Here is a 25,772-nt window from a genome sequence, read left to right as displayed (position 1 = left end):
CCGCCTACCCCTATACTATCTGACACCTCTGACTCAGATTCAGAGATGGTCACTGCAGTTGCAGGTCCCTCTGCAAGGGCTGTTATCCCAGGTAAAGCCCCCTCAGACAGTGAGGAGGACGCTTCTTCTCCTGCTATAATTCAGGAAGAAGCATTGGTGGACGCACTAGTTGTGGCAGTGCAGGAAACCTTAAAACTTGAGGCTTTACCGGCAGAGGCAACTGAAACAGAGATTCCTTTTGGTACTAATAAGCCCATCAAAACGGTGAAGGTTTTTCCTGTACCCAAATGTTTCGGTAATCAGATTAAAGGAGAATGGGAGCATTCTAAACGTACCTTTACTATTTCCAAGCGTATTGCTAGACGCTATCCGTTTGAGGAATCCATCATTAAGAAATGGACGGTACCACCAGTGGTGGATCCACCTATTTCCAGGCTGAATAAAGCCACGGTTATCCCAGTGGAGGACACTTCGTCCTTTAAGGATCCGGTGGATCGAAAGATGGAAGCAGAGTCCCGCACCATCTTCTCTCTGATAGGGTCAGCATTTAGACCAGTAATTGTTATTGGTCTAGTTTCCCAGACACTTACGGAATGGGCGAAAATGGTACGCCAAGACCTTAGGGGAAAGGATATTCCCCAGGAGACATCTGATTTGATGGAACAGATTATACAAGGGCTACAGTTTATCTGTGACGCAGCCTTGGACACTACTCCCTTATTAGGGCATGCATCTATGTCAGCGGTGATCCTCAGACGTGTGCTGTGGTTAACCACTTGCCGACCGCCGCACGACTATCTACGTCGGCGGTCAGCCCCTCACAGGCAAAGTGACGTAGGGCTACGTCACTAGCTTGTGAGGGTCTAGGGAGCGAGCGCGCGCCCCCGGAGGCGCGCTCCCGCTCCCGAGTGGTCACGGACCCCCCCGCGCGTCTGACCGGCGGACCCGATGTCCGCCGGCCACTCTGCGATCGGCGGGGGAGAGGGAGAAAGTCAGGCAGCTTGTGTAAAGAAGCTGCCTGTCATTCTCCTCGCTGTATGAGAGCTGATCATCTGGATCTACTATGTAGATCCGTTGATCACTCTGCATACAGCTGAAGCCCCAGCCAATCACAGTTAGAATCACGCCCCTAGGGACACACACAGCCCCTCCCTCTCAAATAAAGTTAACCCCTTCACTACCAGTGTATTTTTACAGTAACAGTGCATATGTATAGCACTGATTACTGTAGAAATGTCACTGGTAACCCCAAAAGTGTCAAAAATGTCAGTCAAGGGTCCGATCTGTCCGCCGCAATGTCGCAGTACCGCAAAAAAAATCGCAGATCGCCGCCATTACGCGTTAAAAAAAAAAACACCAAAAATGACAGAAATCTTTCCCTTTGTTAGTAAACGCAATAACTTTTGCGCAAACCAATCAAAATACGCTTTTTGCGATTTTTTTTACCAAACATAGGTAGCATAAAACAAATTGGCCGAAAATTTTAAAAAATTTTGATTTTTACATTTTTTTTGGGGGGAATTTCATATAAAAAAAAGGGAAAAATATTGCTATTTTTGCAAAATGGACGCTCTTTTTTTGTTTATAGCGCGTGATCAAAAAATCGCACAGGTGATCAAATACCGCCAAAAGAAAGCTCTGTTTGTGGGAAAAAAAGGACGCCAAATTCATTAGGTACAGCGTCGCACGACCGCGCAATTCTCCGTTAAAGTCACGCAGTGCCGAATCGCAAAATACCCCCTGGTCGGAATGGGGGTAAAATCTTCCGGGGCTTAAGTGGTTAAAATGCTGGTCAGCTGACCTAGGTTCCAAGAAGACCTTGACAAATCTCCCTTTTCAGGGGAATCGTCTATTTGGGGCCAACCTAGATGAAATCATTAAGGATGCCACTGGGGGCAAGAGCACTTTTTTGCCACAGGCTGCAAAAGCTAAGGGACCTCGCAACAAGCGAGGACCTTTCTTTACCGCCCATAAAGGGCGCTCGGCTGGTACTAGCGGGAAAGGCAAGACTCCTCCAGGAGGGTTCAAGAAGGGCTGGTCGGACAAGCAGAGGACCAACCCAGCCAAACCCGAAGCAAAGGAGTACACAGCCTGAAGGTGCGCCCCCACCCGGTTTCAGGGTGGGGGGACGTTTTCACCGGTATTCAGGACATTAGATCGAGCATCAACCACTACTACCGGTGCGATTCTTCCCTTCCAACATTTAAGTACTACAGGAAGCGGTAGTTACCGTTCCCTGAATAGATCTTTTCCTTTACCTTTTCCTAAGATTAGTCCCTATACCTCACAGGAATCGGATCTGGTTGACCAGATAGGCCAAGTAGCCTCTAGTCGGGTGACTTCGGTCCCTGAGGTTCAACCAGAAAAGATCACCCTTCCTGATAACAATCAGGTATCTGATAAATGTGTGGGAACAGAAAACGACCAGACTTTCTCGGATGGTCGGGGCCAGATACCTCTAGGGACGCCTGGTTCAGATTCTATCAGCGCCAGTGGTCCTAGAAATTCTAGGCTGGCCTCCTCAAGCCGGCCTGGCCGACTTGGACATGCTAGTCGCAGACGTTCCGTGGGAACTTCGTCTCAGGGAGTGTCTGTGGTCTCAAGGACCAATTTACCATCATGCCTTACAGTCGCTGGGTTTAATGGCCTGGCCATTGAGACCCAAGTACTGAAGGACAGAGGTTTGTCTACTTCAGTCATTCCTACCCTTATTAAAGCAAGGAAAGCGACTTCCAGCAAGGTCTATTATCACACATGGAAGACTTATATTGCGTGGTGCGAATCTTTAGGATTTCCTCCACGTACCTATTCGGTGACTCGAATATTGGCCTTTTTACAACAAGGGGTTGAGCAGAAGCTAGCCTTGAGCACCATCAAGGGTCAAGTTTCAGCATTAGCAATCTTCTTTCAGAAACCTTTAGCTACCAAGTCCTTGGTGCGGAATTTCATCCAGGGGGTGCGGCACCTGGCTCCTCCAGTCCGCGCGCCCTTACCGCCCTGGGATCTTAATTTGGTTTTGTCGGTTCTACAGAAACCTCCCTTTGAAAACATCAGGGAGATTCATTTGCTTACTTTATCCCAGAAGGTGGCCTTCTTGGTGGCTATTACTTCTGCTCGCAGGGTGTCAGAACTGGCTGCATTATCATGCCAGTCCCCATACCTAGTGATTCATAGGGATAAGGTAGTACTTCATCCTAAGCCATCCTTTCTTCCTAAGGTGGTTTCAGATTTTCATCTGAATGAAGATATTGTACTACCTTCCTTGTGTCCTCAGCCCAAGCATCATCGGGAACATGCGTTGCATTCCTTAGATGTGGTTCGGGCAATCAGGGTATACCTGAAAGCTACGGAATCATTCCGTAAGACGGATTCACTTTTTGTGATCACGGATGGCCCCAGAAAGGGTTTGCCTGCATCTGCCGCGACCATTGCCAAATGGATTAGACAAACGGTGGTACAGGCTTATTCTATTAAGGGTCAGAGTCCTCCGTTCCCTGTTAGGGCGCACTCCACTCGAGCGCTCAGTACTTCCTGGGCCTTTCGCCATCAGGCGTCAGTGGTCCAGGTATGTAAGGCGGCCACCTGGTCGTCGGTACATACCTTTACAAAATTCTATAAAATTGATGTGACGGCATCGGCGGATGCCTCATTTGGCCGCAAGGTTTTGCAGGCCGCAATTTGAGGAGACCGGTGGTCTACCTCGAGGGTTTTTTTCTGTTTGAGTCTCATCATTAAGGATGAGCATTGTAAACTTCTAGTTGGCACCGGTTGGGCCTTCTAGATTGGGATTTGATTTCGTTTTCCCACCCCTCAGTTGTGATACTGCTCTGGGACGTCCCGAAGGTGCTGTATCACCGAGGACTACGTCTGTCAATGAGCGCTAGAGAAAAATGGATTTTTGTAAGATCTTACCGTAAAATCCTTTTCTCTTAGCTCATTGACAGACGTAGTCCCCGCCCCTCTGTTTTTTGAGTTGGGTTGGGTTGAATCTCTAAAGACTGCTTTTTCACATAACTGATTTGCTGAGGCAGAGAGAGAGAGGATATACCCTCTGGGACTGCCCCTAGGGTGTGGCCAGAGCTTTTTAATTTCCTGTCTAGTCCTGCTCCTGTGGAGGCAACATAACCCGAAGGTGGTGTATCACTGAGGACTACGTCTGTCAATGAGCTAAGAGAAAAGGATTTTACGGTAAGATCTTACAAAAATCCATTTTTTTTTTTTATAAAACAGCTTTAAAAACTACTGTCTTGCCACGGCCCCATACATAGAGGGCGGGTACATTTTATGACCCACCCTCCATTTTCAAGGGTTAAAGGGATAACACATGGTGAAATCTGCATGTATTCAAGAGATGCGATATATATATATATATATATATATATATATATATATATATATATATATATCGTATTTTTCGGACTATAAGGCGCACTGAAAATCCTAAAATTTGATCAAAAACTGGCAGTGCACCTTATAATCCGGTGCGCCTTATATATGAAAATAGTTTGAAAATTTACCGTTAACTGGATGGTTTGACCAAAGGGGTGCAACCACTGGACATAAGTGTCAATCGTTCCTTCAAGGCGAAACTGCGAATCACGTGGGAAAACTGGATGATGGAAGGAGAGCACTCCTTCACTAAGACCGGGAGGCAACGCCGGGCCAGTAATGCCACTGTGTGCCAGTGGATAGTGGATGCCTGGCATAAAGTATCCGCCAGAACTGTCATCCGAGGGTTCGCGATGAGCACCTGCCAGTAAACCTTGCGCGGATCAACGCTCCAAAAAAAAAAAGCGCGCCTTATAATCCGGTGCGCCTTATAATCCGGTGCGCCTTATATATGAAAATAGTTTGAAAATTTACCATTCACTGATACTGCGCCTTATAATCCGGTGCGCCTTATAGTCGTGAAAATACGGTATGTATATACGTATATATATATATATATATATATATATATATATATATATATTTTTTTTTTTTTTTTTTTTTTTCCTTGACATATGCTTTAAACTTACGAAAATAAATGCTGGCTTTTATTTTGCGTGGCTCACCATTTTTGGATCGTAGCTTTTGCGGTGACGGACCCACCAAGTCCTGCAGAAGCTGACTGTGTTTTCAGTAATTATCAGTGTGATTCAGTTTTTTTTTTTTTTTACAGCTATAGTAATATAAAGCCTGCAGCCTATATCAAATAAAGAATAGTCAGAATTTCAACACTGTACTCTTGAAAATACATGTAAGTATATTGCAAGTTGTATTAAACAAATTATAGGGACAATATAAATAAAAACCTTATTCTCCGAAATAATGCATTCACATCAACTATTTAATTGCCCTGCAATCTATTTTTTAACTCAATTATATCTTACTGTTGTTTTATGCCTCCTTGTTACATCCTCTGTGAGCTCCCAAACCTCTTTTGCCCCCCCTCACTTCTGTTTGTTTGGAATGAGCAGTGAACATTAAAGGAGAAGTCCAGGCAAAACCTAACTAACGCTAAACCTGCTCTGTGCCACATTCTGAACCCAACCTAGCTAACCCTGTAAAGCAAAAATCGCTGTACTTACCTATTCTGCAGCCGTTTTGGTTCGGTCCCACGCTGAGCTGTCAATGGTGACTTTAGCGTGGAGGTGGGTGCAGAAGAGGCACTCGACAACAAAAGCCCCATAGTAAGTCTATGAGTGACGTCACTTCCCATTCATTTCACAGTCGTTGTCGGTTCTCCCCTGCACACAGCTGGAGACCGGATTGGGTGCAGAATAGGTAAGTACAGCGATTTTTGCTTTACAGGGTTGGATAGATTTGGTTTAAAATGTGGCACAGAGCAGGTTTAGCGTTAGTTAGGTTTTGCCTGGACTTACCCTTTACCTGTGGTTGTGTGCACTTTTCTATGTACACTACAAATCCCATATTTCATAGTCCCTAATTTCAGGAAAGAGCAACAGAGAGTGGTTCTGTTCCTACATACAGTGGGAGCACAGCGAACAAATGTAGCCACCCTCCAGCAGGAAGTCAGAAGTCAGCAAAAAAATTTGAGTTAGGAGAAATTGAGGAATTTTGAGTTAGCAATACAAACTTACATTTTTAAAACTAGTTTGATGTCACTTTAAGGGCTTTTGTACGAGCTATAGACTCTCATTAGTACAAATTTTCCAAATAATTTCTGCAACATAAGATGCACATTTAGATTCCTTACAAATATTAATGTTTCATTAGATGTTATAAGTGGATAATCTCAAAATTCCTATTGAATTGAATGAATCATTTTAGAAGTGTGTGATTCAACATTTAACACGTCTTCATACTTCCCATCTGGCATTGCTTTGAATTTCATTTGAACTCTACAGCGCACCCAGCTGGCACTACTTTAGAATTGCAGGACAGCGAACAGCACACTGCTGTACAGCGAGCATTAACAGTAGCACTTGCAAAGAAAATGATTCTGCAAGGTCAACAAAAGGCAGCTGGGGTGTGAAGCGTTCTATACGTTTCACTTCCATTTTCTCACTAGTGATACTAATGGGCTGCAACAGACAGGAAAATATTCTCACACATTAAAAAATTCTAAAAATCTGTATTATTTGGCACTGAAGAAAGAGCAAATGAGAAGTTGCTGTATTTGAAACACATCACTTCCTGTGCTTTTATGTTTACACATCATGAAAGTACTGTACTTTACCACATATGCCACTCCCCAAAACCATTGCTCAGGATGAATTGGAATGCTCTGGACACGATTCCCTGTTACTAAAGCACGCGTCTTAAAGGACAGGGGTTTAATAAAAAAATAAAGAAACAGTAGAGGTATATTATTCATTATTATTATCATTATATTATTATCACTATATATTGTACAGGGTAATGTAACCACACATACTATACATATGTAATATACTCTCCTTGCAGGACTATAACACATAGATAGTCCATTGCTCACTGATTTGTTTAACCACTTAAGCCCCGGAAGATTTTACCCCCTTCCTGACCAGGACCTATTTTGCGATTCGGCACTGTGTGAGTTTAACGGACAATTTCCCTGTCGTGCGACGCTGTACCTAAACAAATTTGACGTCCTTTTTTTCCCCACAAACAGAGTTTTCTTTTGGTGGTATTTGATCACCTCTGCGATTTTTTGACCATGCGCTATAAATTAAAAAAGAGCGACAATTTTGCAAAAATAACAATATTTTTCACATTTTTTTATATGAAATTCCCCAAAAAATGTAAAAATTTAAATTTTTTAACATTTTTGGCCAATTTGTTTTCTGCTACATATGTTTGGTAAAAAAAATTGCAATAAGCGTATTTTGATTGGTTTGCGCAAAAGTTATTGCGTTTACTAACTAAGGGAAAGATTTCTGTCATTTTTGGTGTTTTTTTTTTAACGAGTAATGACGGTGATCTGCGATTTTTTTTGCGGGACTGCGACATTGCGGCGGACAGATCGGACCCTTGACTGACATTTTTGACACTTTTGGGGGTGCCAGTGACATTACTACAGTAATCAGTGCTATACATATGCACTGTTACTGTAAAAATGACACTGGCAGGGAAGGGGTTAACTTTATTGGGGAAGGAGGGGTTAAGTGTGTCCCTAGGGGCATGCTTCTTACTGTGCAGGGATGTGGCTTTTTATGTAACAGCAGAGATCTACGTAGCAGGACCGTATGATCTCTGCTGTTACACAGGGAAGAATGACAGGCGGCTTTGTTTACATTAGCCGCCTGCCTTTTTCCCTCTGTAACAGACTATCGCGAGTGACCGGCGGACATCGGGTCCACCGGTCACTCGCACTGAGGTGTCTGTGATCGTTCTGGGGCGGGAGCGCGCCTCCGGCAGCGCGCGCGCGCCCCCTATACCGGTACGTCACTTTGCCTGCACAGGGCTCCGGCAAGCGGTTAATGACCATGGTCTAGAGAAGCCTTTTCATTCCATATTTTATATTTTGTGTGTTTGCATTTTTTGAATTGTGTTGCTCCAATACAACTTTATATGTTGATCCAATGACCTTTCATCTGAATATGTATAAACTAAATATATGTACAGTAAAACCTTGGTTTAAGAGTAACTTGGTTTAAGAGCGCTTTGCAAGACAAGCAAAATTTTCAAATAAATTGTGACTTGATATACAAGCGATGTCTTGATATACAAGTAGCTTTAAGTCACAGCTGAGTATAAAAGAGAAGAGAGGCGCCTCTAAGTGTAGCAATATGGTTAAATTTAATGAAGGTACAACATTTAGCAACTCACATGGTTGATGATTGGAACAGGCACATCTAAGTATGCAGGCATCCAGGCTAAAGCTGTCCACATAGACCATCCTCCGCACCGCCATCTACGTCATCCCTTCCATACTGCCCCTCGCTTTCAGATCGCTTTACTGCAGGGTGGTCTTCCCGGTCAGGATTACAGACTGGCAGCCGGCGGTGCAGAGGATGGTCTATGTGGACAGCTTTACCCTGGATGCCTGCATACTTAGATATGCCTGTTTTATTCATCAACCCTGTGAGTTGCTAAATGTTGTACCTTCATTAAATGGAACCATATTGCTACACTTAGAGGCGCCTCTCTTCTCTTTGATACTCTGGAGCTCCTGCTGGATTTTGCATCTAATCCCCTTGTGGAAGCGGCTATTTGTGGATGGACATTTTATGGTTATATAACCTATCGCAATGCTATAATCTTTTTATATGGACTATAAACTGAAGGACTTATGAATAAATGGTTGTGGAACTAATCATCTGAGTTTCCATTATTTCTTATGGGGAAATTTGCTTTGATATAAGAGTGCTTTGGATTACAAGCATGCTTCCGGAACGAATTATGCTCGCAATCCAAGGTTTTACTGTATATGTATTGTCCTCATTACATGTATGTTTACTCACATTAGTCAATTGTATACTTTGCCTAAGATAGTACTCCCTTTTCTTTTCCGCCTTCTGTTTACTCCTAATTTTTAAATCAAAATGTATTTTTTATCTGGACACATCACATGCTTTGATATTTTATCCTCTCATTACGACCTCTGCTGTCAAATGGACTTACTAATTGACTCTCTTACTCATCAGCATATACGAGCCTAGCTCCACCCCCTAGTTGTACATTTAAGCCCCTCTTAGACAGCCACATTCCAGCTTGATAAAGGAGCGCGGCTGCCGTTCCATTTGCAGCACACATGCTCTGAAACGCATCGCATATTGGTGATGGCACGTTCCCAGCGTCCCAAGCCTCGTTCTGGTCGGATTTCCACCACCGTAACAGCCGGCTTTACACAGAGACCACTAGAAGCTAAGAGACGCCCCAGACACCGCTCTGCAGGACTCAGGACTCTCTGGGATTTCATTAAATTGGATACCTGCACTTAGAGGCGCCTCTCTCTCCTTCAATTTTTACCACAGCTCCGGATACCTGGTTTCAGTCTTTCCCCTGGATGGCAGCCCTAAGCACATGGACGTCCTAGCTCATACCCAGCATATCGTTTTTTTTTATAATACCCCCCCTTTCCTTGGTACCCCCCCCCCCCCTGTACTGTCAGCCTTAGCGCCTATGTCCTTGTTACACTTTCGATATGAGACAAGCATGCAACAAAAATCGGACTCAAGATCTTTCGATAATCTGATCGTGTGTACGAGGCTTTAGACTACCAGATTTAGATGGAGTGGATTAACAAATTAAAGCTGAACTTCAGCTAACACTTTTTATACAGTTATAGCAAGCAGTCTTTTTTTCTTTTTGGGATAAGGATTTTAAATACATGAATAAAAACTGATCATTATAGGCATCCCTGTTTGTGGTCAATGTTTTGTCTCAACCCTCTAACTTCTACTTTGTCTGGATAGTTTGGTCTTTTAAAGGAAGTTGAAAAATAACAGGCTTACTGGCTGAATCACCAGGCGAAAATAAAGAAATAAAAGCATATTAGAAGAAAACTAAAGCAATCACCAAACAAGAATTGGTAAGCTGCAACCTAATATTTTTTTTTGTTTTTGGGTTTAATACTGCTCTAAGTAATCAGTGCAAATACTATTCAATTAAAAAAGGTTAAAAAATTCAGTTTTTCCTCAATCCTGTTTTTTTTTTTTTTTTCTTTAAAGTAGAACTATAGGTAAAACTTTTTTCCATTTTGGATAGAATAAGGGCCCTGTGAGATTTTCTTTCGCCATCTGTGTCCCATTACAGAGATTTGCCTTTACTTCCTGTCTCAAAGCCAAACAGGAAGTGAGAGGAAAGCCCTGCAAATTAAGGGAATCTCTTGGGGACCCCCAGGCCACCAGAACAAGTATCCTGATTGGAAGATTTTTTCTGGGGACATCCCAAAATTTGGGATTTTCATTACCTTTACTTTCAATGATAATGGTAAACAGGACAAATAGAGAGGATGAATCCTTAACAGGGGCACAGACAGCAATACAAATCTGACGGGTTCTATCCAAAACTTAAAAAAAAGTATTGCCTTTAGGTATACTTTACCTTCCCTTTTCAGACCATTCAAATGCACAGGGTTCTCTTCTTTTTCAAATTCTTTATTAAGCATAACAATAAATACAAAATGCGTATAACCAAAAGAAGTGTACGTCAAATGTAGGCATGTTAGAATACTGTAAACCAAGACATAAGATGAAGGCATGGAAGTTCAATACATAGAATAAATGCATATTCAGCATAAATCAAACACAGAACCCAGGCGTAGATTGTGATCAAATCAGAGGAACAGAGGATATCTGTGGGTCCAAACCATATCAACTCCATGATAACATTGAAATTTTCAGGGAAGGGAAGCGGAGGAGGATGCAGGGAAGGACAAGAAAGATATCAAGCAGAAAGAGGAGAAGGGGAGAGGTGAGACACCCAGTAAAGGGTAAAAGCAGTAAGGAAAGAGGAAAGAAGTGGGGAGTCAGTATGGGGAAGGTGAGACCATCCCGTGCGGGTGACCTCAAACCCAGACGTATGGTACATTAATGATGAGGAGCGCACAGGGTTCTCTTCAGCTGACCCTCATTTCTAGAAGTGGGGATTGGGGGGGGGGGGGGTGTTATATTGTTCTATTGATGCAGAGAGCAATGCGCTGACGTCATCATGTCAGCAACACTTTGCATCATTAAACCCTGAGTGCAGGGGTGGTTGTCCAAGAAGTCCTGCACTCACGGAGGTAGGTTTATTATGTAAATTGCAGAATATTTAGATGCAGATCAGGCTGTCTGTCAGTTAAATTGTAAGTCAGGTTGAAATAAAGACACAATTCTAGTTCAACCATTAAAATTCAAAGTCAAAGTCTATACTATGCTCATTAAACCAGGTATTGGTACCAAGTCCTGCTGGAAAATGAAAGCAGCATCTCCATAAAGCTGGTCAGCAGAGGGAAGCGTAAGTGCACCAGAATTATCTAGTAGAGGGATGCACTGACTTTGGACTTGATAACACACAGTGGACCAACACCAGAAGATGACTTGGCTCCCCAAATCATCGCTGACTGTGAAAACTTCACAGTGGACCTCATGAAACATGCCTCCTCACTCTTTCTCCTGACTCTGGGACCTTGATTTTCAAATGAAATGCAAAATTTTCCACAGTCAGTGATGATTTGGGGAGCCATGTCATCTGCTGGTGTTGGTCCACTCTGTTTCATCATGTCCAAAGTCAGTGCAGCCCTCGAGCAGGAAATACTAGAGCACTTCATGCTTCCCTCTGCTGACCAGCTTTATGGAGATGCTGGTTTCATATTCCAGCAGGACTTGGCACCTGCCCACACTGCCAAAAGTACCAATACCTGATCATGGTATCACTGTGCTTGATTGGCCAGCAAACTTGCCTGACCTAAACCTCATAGAGAATCTGTGGGGTATTGGCAAGAGGAAGATGAGAGACACCAGACCCAACAATGCAGATGAGCTGAAGGCCGCTATTAAAGCAACCTGGGCTTCCATAACACCTCAGCAGTGCCACAGGCTGATCGCCTCCATGCCATGCCACATTAATGCAGTAATTCATGCAAAAGTATTAAATGCATGCTATACTGTACATGGACATACTTTTCAGTAAGCGAACATTTCTGTATTAAAAACATTTTTTTCTTTATTGGTCTTATTTATTATTCTAATTTTCTGAGATACTGAATTTGTGTTTTTGATAACATAATCACAAAATTAAAATAAAGAAATGCTTCAAATATATCACTCTGTGTGTAACGAATCTATATAACATATATGTGTTTTACATTTTGAATTGAATTACTAAAATAAATTAACTTTTTCAATGTATTCTAATTTTTTTGAGATGCACCTGTATACAGCATAGGGGTAAAATCCTGATGGTGAGCGCATTTTTTTTCACATGTTTGCTAAACACAGGGTGACACTGAATGAAGAGTTCTTTGGATGAATATTTATGAACGCTTTGATTTCTGTGGACACTTTTCAGAGCTTATAATCACATATTAAGGGCCATACACACTATCAGATTATCTAAAGACTTTTTCCTTCAAACTTACCAAAACCATATAATATGAGGTCAAACCTAAACACTTTCATTTTGTATGCAATCCGGCAGGCCCTTGCACTACATAGAAAAGGTAAATCTGAAGGAAAAAGTCTTCAGATAATCTGATAGTGTGTATGGCCCTTTAGTCACATAAGTTTGCGGAACTTTTTGGTGGAATGCTATTTAAAGTGTTTTTTTTTTTTTCACTCATTTTGGATCAGGAATGTTATACCAATTTATTTAATGTAGATGTTTTTAGTTGAGAGATTTATCAGTAATTTATTTTTTGGTGCATATACTTTATATTCACATTTTGGTTTCATCACTATAACACATGGAGGGCTGCACTTGTTTTATATATAAATTAAGCCAGCCATATATGGATCAAAATGTAGCCGGTTCAGCAGGAACCTGCCAAATTTCAATCCATGTATGAGCAGGGTGGTTGAACACAAGTCGATTTATTGATTGACTTGTGTACAATCAGCCTGTCGGGTTCTTCTCGAACAATCAGTGCCGCCAGCTACAGCCAGCAACACTGATCATTGTACTTGGCTGGTGAGGAAGGCTCCCCGCTACCAGAATACAATAGTACAGTGGGAGGATTCTCCCATCCACATCAAATGAGTGGATTTGGGAATGGAGGCATTTTCTTTTGTTTAACCTTCTGGATGAAAGAAAAAAAAAATCATAATGTTTGAGCTTCCTTAGTGTATCAAATGTGGGAACAACAAACTTTATAATGAAGGTATACTGGACAGCCACTGAAATATCTAGTGAATATTTAAAATGAACAGACACACCAAGAACAGTTTTGATAAAAAAGCATAAAAAAAAACTTTACTGGGTATCAAAATAAGTAAAGTTCCTTACACATAAAATTTACCATAAACATTACACAAAATACCACGACTTAAACATACACTCATATTCCCAATATCCCAAAATATACACTGGCTGCATGCTTGGTCTTTCCACAGCTCCAAAATACAGACTATGCCTCATGCTATGAACTCTATTTATAGTCCTGTAATACCAGAGACCACCGACAGGATGTAATCAATACTTTTGACCACTCACAGGTCATTTTGCGAGGGAGGTCAGCAACACATGGTTGCACTTCTCCCCACAACCTCACGGTCGATTGGATATGCAGCAGCCATCTTTAAATACACAAGATCAAAAGCTCACTAAACCACCTGTGGGTGAGATATAGTATTACACATGTATGAGGACATTTGTCACGAATCAGTTAAAAAATATCCACAACTGATACACTTAGTCAACTGAGATTGATTTGCACAGGTCTGCTACAAATTTACCATTGGAGATAACACAGATTTTCATCAAGATGAGACAGATTTCTATAGAAGAAGAGATCAGGGACAGGTTTTATTCTGTCACAGTGCTATTTCAGAGCAGCCAAGGGGAAAATTCTAAATTAGGATTCCTTATGTGATAAATATGTCTCAAATATGACTCCATAATTACTGTTTAGCATTTCCTAGTAGAGCTGATAAATTATGTCCCCCACAGTATGTTCCTAGTTTCCCTGTCCAGTGTCATTCAACCCAGAAGACTGTGGCCATTTAGTGGCAGAATTGAATTACTGTGGGGTGCTTCTGTCCAAAGATACCCCTGTGCTCCTTTTTCCAGAGTGGAGGCACTCTAATACAGGAGATGTATTACTGACCAGATCTCCAGGTGAAAACAGACCAAAAAGCCCTAAGAGAAGAAAACAACCAGCCATCACATCTAATGAGTGGTAAGCTGCAATGTATTACATTTTTGGTTTTGAGTTTAACACTGCTTTAAGATATAACCAAACTCCACATCAATAAACAATTCTGACTATCTGATTCGGGTTCTTTACTGAAAAATGACAGCTGGGGAGTGAAATTCTGATTGATTGTATTAATACAACCCAAGATAGTTCTTCCCCTTATAAACTTTGATATAGATGTATCCGCTGAATACTTTGCGAACCCTGCCATATTAGAATCAACTGTCTCACATGGTTGCCATAGGGTATTCATGGAAATTTTAGACTCTGGGTCATGTGTTGCTCTGCGAAACATTAATAAAAAAAAATGTGGAAATATATGTATGTGAATTGCTTTTATCTACCAAACAATTAGTAATTCCATTAAACTGGTCTTGTGACCCACCCCAATCTGCTAATTGGAAAATGAATGAATAGCAGCAGGCTGCTGAGGTAATCTCTGTGCACATCCATCCTGAGTGTATGTTTATAATGTTTGAATTAGAGCTTCATGAACAAAGAAACAATGCCTGATTAGCTCATAGTGCTCATTCACTCTTCCCAGACTGAGTGCTGCTGGGCAGAGGATTGTAGAACGCTAGATACAAACACATATTCAGGTACTTATGACAGTTGTATTAAACATGTATTTTTTAATGAGTATATATCTGGACCAAACTGTGTCTGTATAAATGGTTGGAGTCCAGTTTTAAGGGATAAGAGAGCAAGTTGGCACGCTTACCTTGGTGGCTACAGAATTTAAGTTCAGATTGCCAAAACCTCTTTTGAAAGACAATGATCCAGTTAGTGGCCAGTACAGTTTTGATAACTAAACCCAATGCTGATCCCCACACCTGGTCACCAAGAAGAAGATAACAGTCACTACATCGTCCAACCAATTCATCTTGTCCACAGAAGATTGTTCAGAACTATGTTGTATTCACTTGTTGTGTGAACGGCGTTTGATACACTCTCTACATTTACTCTAAGAAATGGGGCTTCATATCTTAAATGGATCTTGGCGCTTTTCTCTTATCTCAAACCTAATTTTTGATATAGTGGCTTTACTGAATTGTTTTGGATTCAGCATTGACGTGGTGATGGTAATCTGAACCAATCCTAATATACAATATATCCTAATATACAAGGCTACAAATAGTGGGCATACATCATAAAGCTTTACTTTTTGCTGACAAAAAATATTTTCAATATCTCTAATCCACACATATTTCTTCCAGACCTACTTAATACCCTTTTGTCATTTTGCAATCTCTTGGGCCTTTGTGTAAATGAAGTCTAGGCCTTTGGATCACCATACACTTCTTCACATTCAATCCAAATTTCAGTTCAAACGGAAATCCAACTTTCCCTAGTTAGGAATTTATATTACCCCCTTCTATAGCATACTATTTGGGACAAGGTGCACAAGCCTTTTTAGAGAACTCTCATGACTCCTGCGCACCCGGCATTCCCTTCCTATTTCTTCTATAGGAAGAATATACACATTGAAAATGATATAGCTAACAAAACTATTGTATTTCTTATGGGTTCTACCATTACCTATTGAAAGTCTTAGGTATCAAAAAAATACATATTGCTACAATTTATAGGGCACACAAGACCCAAAGTACTGTAGCTTGCCAAATTGTATAATGTAATAAACTTTCCAGTGGTCTTAGATAACCAAATTTACGTAAATAATATGTTGCTGGCCAGATCACCCCCCTGACAAGCCATCATGCTGCACACAAGCTTTAGCTATAATCTTATTTAAATATTACAACCTCATATGGCTCCGGACACAATGACGCCCTTCCCTTTCTAAGCAGATGTTATGCCAGTCTTTAAAACAATAGAAACATTTTCAAGTAGGCTTATCCCCCCCCCCCCCTCCATTTTCCTTAATAGGAATAATAAATTGCACCTTATTTTGCCTGGCATATGAAGAGCCCATTGTGTTTATCTGGATCTCTGAAGTGGTCAAATATGCATAAAACCTATTTGGTACTAGCTCCAGGATGCATGGCAACAGGAGGGTGTTTCTTTTATGTTCTTCTGTTCTTCATTTTCCTTTTCTTAGCCTTTATATATGTCTTGGTAACTATGTTTCAATTGACCATACAAGAGAGGTCTGCTACTTGGCATCTTGTTTCCTATTTAAAATCTGCTGTAATAGAACATATGTGTTTGCGTGCCCTGATGTGATTTATGTATGCTAGACTACAATAAAGGCTCTCTGTGTGGCATCTATTGTATAACTCAATAAATATAGATTTTGCATGCAGCTTATTTACCTTCACAGAAATGAAGACTTTTTACAACCTCCGTAAGCCTTGGAAGGTAACCAGTGTTGAATGCTGTAAATACATTCAAATCCCCCATTTCCTCCACTCTCTCCTGAAAGTTAAATCTGAGACCGGCTTAGTTTTCTCTACATTTGAAAGGAGATTCTTACATGACCCACAGACTTTAGGTTTATTTCAAGAAAGAATAGTTAAATACATATATACGACTGCCTTCCCACTGACATAACTAAACTCAAAGGAAAATTAGTCATATACCTGTATGTTTATTTGCACCTGGGCAAGTAATTGCCAGATTGTATTTTTGGACTACATTACCTGTTGGGTAGGTTAAACAAAGAGTCACAGCCCCTTGATTAATGAGAAGCTCACAATGACACTCACAGGAAATTCCTGAAGGTCGGGTCCCCTTGCATACAATACCTACATTCTGATGAGTTTGACCCCACCTTGTTGCATATATGATAGTACACCTTGCTGCCCTCCGTGGGCCTTATCCTCCTTGGTAAGTCACCCCCATCCCCCAACCGTTTTCCTTTTTCTCTTTTTCTGCTATCAGAGAATATAATTGTCACCATTTCCATGTTCTTTTCTTTTCACCCAAGCTGTCTACATATTACCCGATTAGAGTAAATACACTCGAGAACAGCCCATGCCAACTCTAACACCAGTTCATAAGCTCACTTTGTGTAAAGCCGGCCATAAATGGTTCAAATCTTGGCCGGTTCAGCAGGAAGCAGCCGAGATTCTAACTGTGTAGGGGCAGGCTGATTGTACCCAAGTTGATCTATCTATCAATCAACTTGAGTAAAACCAGCCTGTCAAATGTTACAGGTGATTATTGCTAGTGGCTTTTATAGCCACTAGCAGTAATCACTGTGTTTTCCTGGCAGGCATGCCAGGAGAACCCAATGGCTCAGAAGGAGAGATTCCCCATAAACACTGACTGTGTTGATGAGGGAATTGAGCGATTTTCTTTCCTGCAACCTGTGTTTATGATCGGCTTAATACATCCTTTTGACTTCCCATTCATATGGTAATGCCCATTTTTATATAATGTAGATTTTCTGGAGAATAACTAAACACTTTTATTTACTTCGACACCATTTATCACATATGCCATGAGTCATTCTTCTCCCTTGTAAAATTTATACTTTATACTCGACTTTTGTAAAATCATTCTATGACACAAGTTTGAAATTTCTGTTTATATTGCTTGCTTCTGCGGGAGTGTTTTCTGAATGCAGTGGACCTGCATGCAGTATTATAGGTTGGGCTCCCTTCCCCTTCCTCTGTCCAGGCAGATTGCAATCAATAACAGTATAAACAATATGTAGACGTTAACAATATCTATAAGGATATTCTTCCTAGTTTTACAGTTAAAAAGTAAAAACAGTGTGACAAAATGAGAGCAAGACTAGGATAAGGATACCTTGGGCAACCTGGGATAGTAGACAAAAAGTCGTTCTGCAGCACACGTTGTGTGCCATTGTGAATGGTTGGTAAGGCAAGACTCCATGCAACAGTGGAATTGGCTACAAAAGGAATAAATAAACAGAACCTGTATCTATTCACTGTATGCATTGCACACATATGTCGTAGACTACGTACCCACAAATACTGCTAACACTGATGAAGTATAAAATTGTCAATTCATTAGTGATGTCATTGGAAGGAAATATGTCCCTACATTGGTGAGTGTTTGGAAGTTAAAATGTTGCTGTGTCAGGGTCAGTGGGAGGACACAAATAAACAATGCAAGGGGAGAAAGGCAGTTAATGATGGGGGCAGGGAGTACAGAGAGGGCAGTTGATAACAGGGACAGGTAGTGCAGGGGGGCAGTGGATGATGGGGATGAAGGGGACAGACAGTACAGATGGGGTAATTAATACTGGAAAACCGTCAGTACAGAGCCTGTATGTACTGTCTCAGGAGGAGGCAGTACAGATAGGCTCCATCATACCCCCTCAAGTCTATGTTGTTCCCCATCATTGCTAATACATTGACCTCATCCTTGAGCTCGGGGCCCCCAAGCAGTTGGTATTGGATCGGAAATAATTTTGGTCTGTAGGACTGCTCTCTCTCTCTTCTGCCCTGGTTCTCATGGGTACAGGGGGCAGAGATAAAGTTCCAGGCTGATGAGCCCCCCAAATACACTGTAGTTCAATCCCCTCTCTATTTTCCTATGTGGCATTGTCTTATCATGCAGTTTTTCAAGGGAAGGGGTCCAAAGGCAGCCACTATGCCCAGGCTGAGAGGCTCCTGGCTATATGTGGATCTTCTTTGAGCTGCAGCGGCAAGTGACAGACGTGACTGCAGCTTTAGGGTCACTTTACCAATTAAATCCTCGACGTAAGCATAAGACGCTGTGTTTCTGCATACTTAAAACCTAAAGCTCAAAACATTTTTTTGTAAAAGTGAGACAATAATTTAAAAAGCACAATTCAGACAACTATGCCTGTTTCTTGAACCTTACAAACAGAAGAGAGAGGAAGCAATAATATTTTAGAGCTGTTTATACCTGCACCTGCAGTATATAAGAATATAATTTTAAAATATATCCATCTTTGTTTTATTTGGATAAATAAGAAATATTTCATATTTATATTTTTATTCCTATTTTTAGTCAGCAGGTAGAGTTGTGTTCATATGTTTTATATGTGTTCCTTAACCACTTAAGCCCCGGAAGATTTTACCCCCTTCCTGACCAGGGGGTATTTTGCGATTCGGCACTGCGTGATTTTAACGGACAATTGCGCGGTCGTGCGACGCTGTACCTAAACGAATTTGGCGTCCTTTTTTCCCCACAAACAGAGCTTTCTTTTGGTGGTATTTGATCACCTGTGCGATTTTTTGATCATGCGCTATAAACAAAAAAAGAGCGTCAATTTTGCAAAAACAACAATATTTTTCACATTTTTTTATATGAAATTCCCCCCAAAAAAAAAAAGTAAAAATCAAAATTTTTTAACATTTTCGGCCAATTTGTTTTATGCTACATATGTTTGGTAAAAAAAAAATCGCAAAAAGCGTATTTTGATTGGTTTGCACAAAAGTTATCGCGTTTACTAACAAAGGGAAAGATTTTTGTCATTTTTGTTGGTTTTTTTTTAACGCGTAATGGCGGCGATCTGCGATTTTTTTTGCGGTACTGCGACATTGCGGCGGACAGATCGGACCCTTGACTGACATTTTTGACACTTTTTGGGTTACCAGTGACATTTCTACAGTAATCAGTGCTATAAATATGCACTGTTACTGTAAAATTACACTGGCAGTGAAGGGGTTAACTTTTTTTGAGAGGGAGGGGCTATGTGTGTCCCTAGGGGCGTGATTCTAACTGTGATTGGCTGTGGCTTGAGATGTATGAACAGTGATCAACGGTTCTACATAGTAGAACCGTATGATCATCATTCATACACTGGGGAGAATGACAGGCGGCTTGTTTACATTAGCCGCCTGACTTTCTCCCTCTCTACCGACAATCGTGAGTGACCGGCGGACGATCGGGTCCACCGGTCACACGTGCGGGGGGGGGTCCGTGACCGCGCGGGAGCGGGAGCGCGCCTCCGGCGGCGCCCGCTCGCTCCTGAGACCCTCACAGGCTAGCGACGTAGCAGTGGGCAAGTGGTTAACTACTGTAAAAAGCCTGTCATCCACAGAACTCAGTATCTCAAGCTGCAATTTACACACATACACACGGAAACACAAAAACACACACAAAAATGCACTCTCATGAATCAGTCAAAGTATTGCTCCATGAGTTAAACGGGAAACAGTTGTTGCCAGAACAAGTGTTCCTATTGGAAGATTTCCCCTCAGTCTACATTTGTGACAATTCAAAATGTCTACATTTCCTCACTTTCAGTACCTATGATAGTAGTCACCAGCACAAATAAAAAAATGATAGCAATAAAATCCTGATAGAGTAACTAACCATTTCCTCCAGCATCTAAAGCTAAGAAAAACAGGTTTTAGCATTAGATACACCTATAAACCTATAGTTATTATTCCCCCAGCCTGATAAAAAGAAAAGGTTTTACTGTATTCAGGGTTGTAATCCCTTGCCCTGGAGCTTAACTCAGATCCCCACAAATACAGAATGGGCATTCAAAATAAATTCTATCATGGACCTAAAGCACCTATTGGCAGAAGAAAATGACAGACTGGGCAATCATACCACTACCTGGACCTCTTGAAGTGTATTCTGCAATTCTCTAATATTCAAAAATATGATTTTTTTTCTTAAAATAGAGGAAATGAGAGAAAAAGAAGGACAAGGAAAAAAAGGTTATACCATCTAGCTCAGTCTTTTTCAACCACGGTGCCTTACCAAAATGCCAAAAAATTGCCCAAAAATTGTACACAATTTGCGGGCAATTTCCAACTTCCAACCCCATCTTTATATATATTCTATGTATTTCTATCTATATCCTTGTTCTTTATGACTTGTCCTATATTCTCCTACCTTGTATTATATGACACACACAGCTTGACGGGTTTGGCCAATTTTTTACCAAGATAAATTAGACACTTTATTAACCCTTTCTGGACCGTCCACCCTTAATATATTGCAGAACTGGTGGCCTGCACAGGCAAAGCAACGTTACGTACCCATACGTCCCTGCCTACATCTGGGCTTGGGTCACGTGCATGCACGCCCCCCTGGTAGCACTTGGTAGCATTAGCTGTGATTGTACACAGCGGGACCCTTTTAGCAAGTCCTGGGGCCAATGATTCACGGCTGGGATCTGCTGATCGGCTGTCGTTACACCTGTCTTTGCCCATTGCAAACTATTCTGAACAATTTCAACAATTTTATATAAAAACCTGCACCAAAGAAACAACTAGAAATCTAAGAATTGTTTTAAATCAAGGTATGTGAATGGAAACACAATTTAAAAACCTTTACTATATGACTGCAAAAGTGAAAATACTTTTTAATGAGGCATTGGTCAAGAGAATGTCTATGTCATCAACAGACTGTTCAGTGTTCGCTCTCTCAGCACCTCTAATTACAACATCTAATGATGTCAGATCTCCAAGGTTCTTGCATTGGCAGAGACTTGAAACTGCCATTGATGGAATTAGACCAATACAGAATTCTTGTTATTACAACCAAAAAGTCTGTTTCATAAAAATCTTGTATCATGCAGGCTGAATATTCACATGTGCCATTTTTTTTAATACCTATGCACTTCAACTGATTATACAGTTATTTTCTTAAGTGCCAGCTATTGGAACATTAACATTTTGTAGTCAAGTACTCTGTGATGAAGATTTATCAATCACGCTACTAAAAGAATGATGCACATTTTCGGTGCAAAGCATGAAAAAATGCTTTACAAACAATCCATTATGTTTTTTCAACATCTAAAACAGTCAGGCTGGCTTCACACATATGCAAATTGGATGCGGCTTTCCCTGTATCCAATTCGCATGATAGGCGAGTGTGACCAGCTCTCAACGGAGCCGGATCACACAGGTCCGGGGCGGCCACGGTCCGCATTGAAAAAGGGTCATACGCTTCTTCTGGTCTGATTCAGGTGCAAATTTGGGAAAAATATTCTGAATATTCTGACCTAATTCGCTCCGGACCCCAGGCATGAACCTGCAGCTGCATATGTGTGAACCTGGCCTTAAAGTGGCTCCCAAAAGAGAAGCTGCTCACTGAATGTACTACTTGCAGCAGCTTTCCGTTCCACCACTTTGCTCAACATGTGCATAGTTACAAATCGAAATTTCAACAAAACTTTAGTTATTCAGATATTCAGATGTATCTGAATCTCCAAATCAGAATAGTAACATATTTCAATGAATCCAATTTTAACAAAATAACTACATTTGTATTCATTAGTTTCATTTGGATGACATGATGCAATAGTTTGGGCCTTTTGTTAATGTTTGAAGCATCGAAAATTACGTATTATTATAAAAAAATGCACTACATATGAAATGGAAAAATATTGCAATAAATATAGTAAGGTATAAAAATGAAATAAGATGTGTTTTTGTTGGATGGAGGTGGATCCATCAGAATCTCTGAATCGTAACATAATGAATGAATCTAAAATTAGTTTAATACTATTGTTATGTTATGATTCTGATGGATTCCTACTCCATTCAACCCAAAAAGAGTGCATAAGTAATCTCCCAAAATAACAAATGAACACATTAAAACAAATATAGCTAATCTTACGAAATACATTCAGAAAATACAGATCGATTCAGAACAATAAATAAAAAAAATAAATCCAAATATACAAAACGAATCTGAATACAAACCATTCTAACATAAAGAATATGACAAAAACAAAATTAATAATTTAATGAATGATTCCGAAACTAAACAAAGTTTTTTTGTCATGCGCATTCCTACTCATTACTGCCCTCTGATAGAACAAAGCTTCTGCACTTTCTAAATGTGTCCAAAGCCCACTAGCCGCCTTCTGCACATTCTTATTGCCCAGTGAGGCAGATCATTTTTGTGATAAATCAATAGGAATATATGAGGACAGGAGGGATGAACACTATCAGGATGCGTTAGAGCCTCCCCTCATCAGAACAGTCTGGCACTTCAGCAGGTGTGTTGAAAGCCACTGCAGGTATATGCAGGACAAAGGCCTGTTACACAGACACCTAAAAATGCCATATTTTTAGGCATTCAGGTGCTTTTTTTTTTTACTGATCTAATTGCAGCCCATAGTTTTTTAATAAAAAAAAAAAAAAAAATACAACAATCTGAGTTGCCTATCAGTATTTTAAGTGTATGCGACTATGTGTGCAAATACATGCATATAACTGTACGGCACACATTTTTTTATCTTATCTTTATCTATGCTGTCAATCAACGCCAGCTAACCAATCAGGGGGAAAGGGGGTGGGGCTTCATGTCTGAATGGACACACAGAGGTGCAGCTCGGCTCGGGTGCCCCCATAGCAAGCTGCTTGCTGTGGGGGAACTCGACAGGAGGGAGGGGCCAGGAGCACAGAAGAGGGACCCGAGAAGAGGAGGATGCGGACCATTCTGTGCAACCAACTGCACAGAGGAGGAAAGTATAACATGTTTGTTATTAAAAAAAAAAAACACGAGAGTTTACAATCACTTTAAGAAAAAGCTAGAATTTTCACGCGTGTATACATGTACTTACATAAATGCACAAATATGCGCATTTAGTATACAGCCCACCATAGAGTTTTTACACAGGAACTGTCAGTACCATGTGCAAGTCATCTATTGTTGACAGGTATAAAGTGCCTGCACTTTATACCTGTCAGCAGCTTTTATTTCCTTGTTAAAGTGACATTTTGAACATACTTGTTTTATACATGATTTAGTATATGTTTATACTCAAAACTGTTTTGATGAATTAAGCAGACATAAATTCCATATGAACATGCCATAAATATCCCTAAAATATAATAGGTTGTGATTGCTTGTTGCACTTTGCACAACATCACTGCTCCCTGAACTACTTGCGCTGATCATGGAAATATGTGAGCTACCATTGCTAATTTTCATTCTGATAATTTTAGCTCCCTGTCTGTAATGCTGATCCAGTGGCTTAAAAACTTTCAAGCTGAAATCCAGGAATCCTCTTTTTTTTTTTTTTTAACTCACATTGATATGGCTTGGTTACATCTACAGTATCTCACAAAAGTCAGTACACCCCTTACATTTTTGTAAATATTTTATTATATATTTTCAATAACTGTAGCTCCCCAGAGCCCGCAGCACTCATGCAGCTCCAGACCATGACACTCCCACCAGCATGCTTGACCGTAGGCAAGACACACTTGTCTTTGTATTCCTCACCTGGTTGCCGCCACACACTCTTGACACCATCTGAATCAAATAGGTTTATCTTGGTCTCATCAGACAACAGGACATGGTTCCAGTAATCCATGTCCTTAGTCTGCTTCTTTTCAGAAAATTGTTTCAGGGCTTTCTCGTGCATCATCTTTAGAAGAGGCTTCCTTCTGGGACGACAGCCATGCAGACCAATTTGATGCAGTGTGCAGCGTATGGTCTGAGCACTGACAGGCTGACCCCCTCCACCCCTTCAACATCTGCAGCAATGCTGGCGGCACTCATACGACACTGAACACATACACTCAATTTCTTTGATTGACCATGGCGAGGCCTGTTCTGATGGGAACCTGTCCTGATAAACCGCTGTATAGTCTTGGACACAGTGCTGCAGCTCAGTTTCAGGGTCTTTGCAATCTTATTATAGTCTAGACCATTTTTATGTAGAGCAACAATTCTTTTTTTCAGATCCTCAGAGGGTTCTTTGTCATGAGGTGTTTAACTTCCAGTGACCAGTATGAGAGAGTGAGAGCGATAACACCAAATTTAACACACCTGCTCCCCATTCACACCTGACACCTGGTAACGCTAACGAGTCTACATGACACTGGGTAGGGAAAGTGGCTAATTGGGCCCAATCTGGGTATTTTCACTTAGGGGTGTACTCACTTTTGTTGCCAGAGGTTTAGACATTAATGACTGCGTGTTGAGTTTGTTGAGTTACTTTGAGGGGACAGCAAATTTACACTTTATGTGTAATTTTTTTGTACAATGTACACTCGCTACTTTACATTATAGCAAAGTGCAATTTCTTCAGTTTTGTCACATGAAAAGATATAATAAAATATTTACAAAAATTTGAGGGGTGTACTCATTTTTGTGAGATACTGTAATTCTTTATCTCTCACATCCAGAGGCCTGCTAAGGATGCAGAAATTCCCTGTAGCAGGCTGACCTTCATGCACACAGCGCTGATCTCTTCTAAATGCTGCTTGAGCGACTTGCCATCTGTATACTGAACACTGGTGCTGTTTGCTCGGCCTTTCATTGAATACAAGTCAGTCTCTGATTTGACAAAGCAAGGATTGTGATATCATTCTCCCTTCATCTTTGCCTCGTCCAATCAGAGAATGCCTTGTGTTATTGGCTAAAATCACAAGACATTCTCTAAATGGTGGCGATGCCAAGTGAGCAACCTCCTGTGTTTAGTATACATATGGCAAGTAAATTGAGAAGTACTCAGAACAAGTAACTACAGTGAATGTCTGCATGCCTAGTGGCCCTCTGGATGTAAAACATGAAGAATTTAATATAACCAAGCTGCACCAATGCAAGTTTGAAAAAATATTATTCCTGGCATTTAGCTTTAAAGTATAACTAAAGGAAAAACATTTTTTGTTAGTTGTGGACAGAGTGG

The sequence above is a fragment of the Pelophylax lessonae genome (genome assembly GCF_965119305.1).
Source record: "Pelophylax lessonae genome assembly, chromosome: 8".
NCBI lineage: Eukaryota > Metazoa > Chordata > Amphibia > Anura > Ranidae > Pelophylax > Pelophylax lessonae.
The sequence above is the reverse complement of the archived record's forward strand: the minus strand, read 5'-3'. Positions refer to the sequence as shown.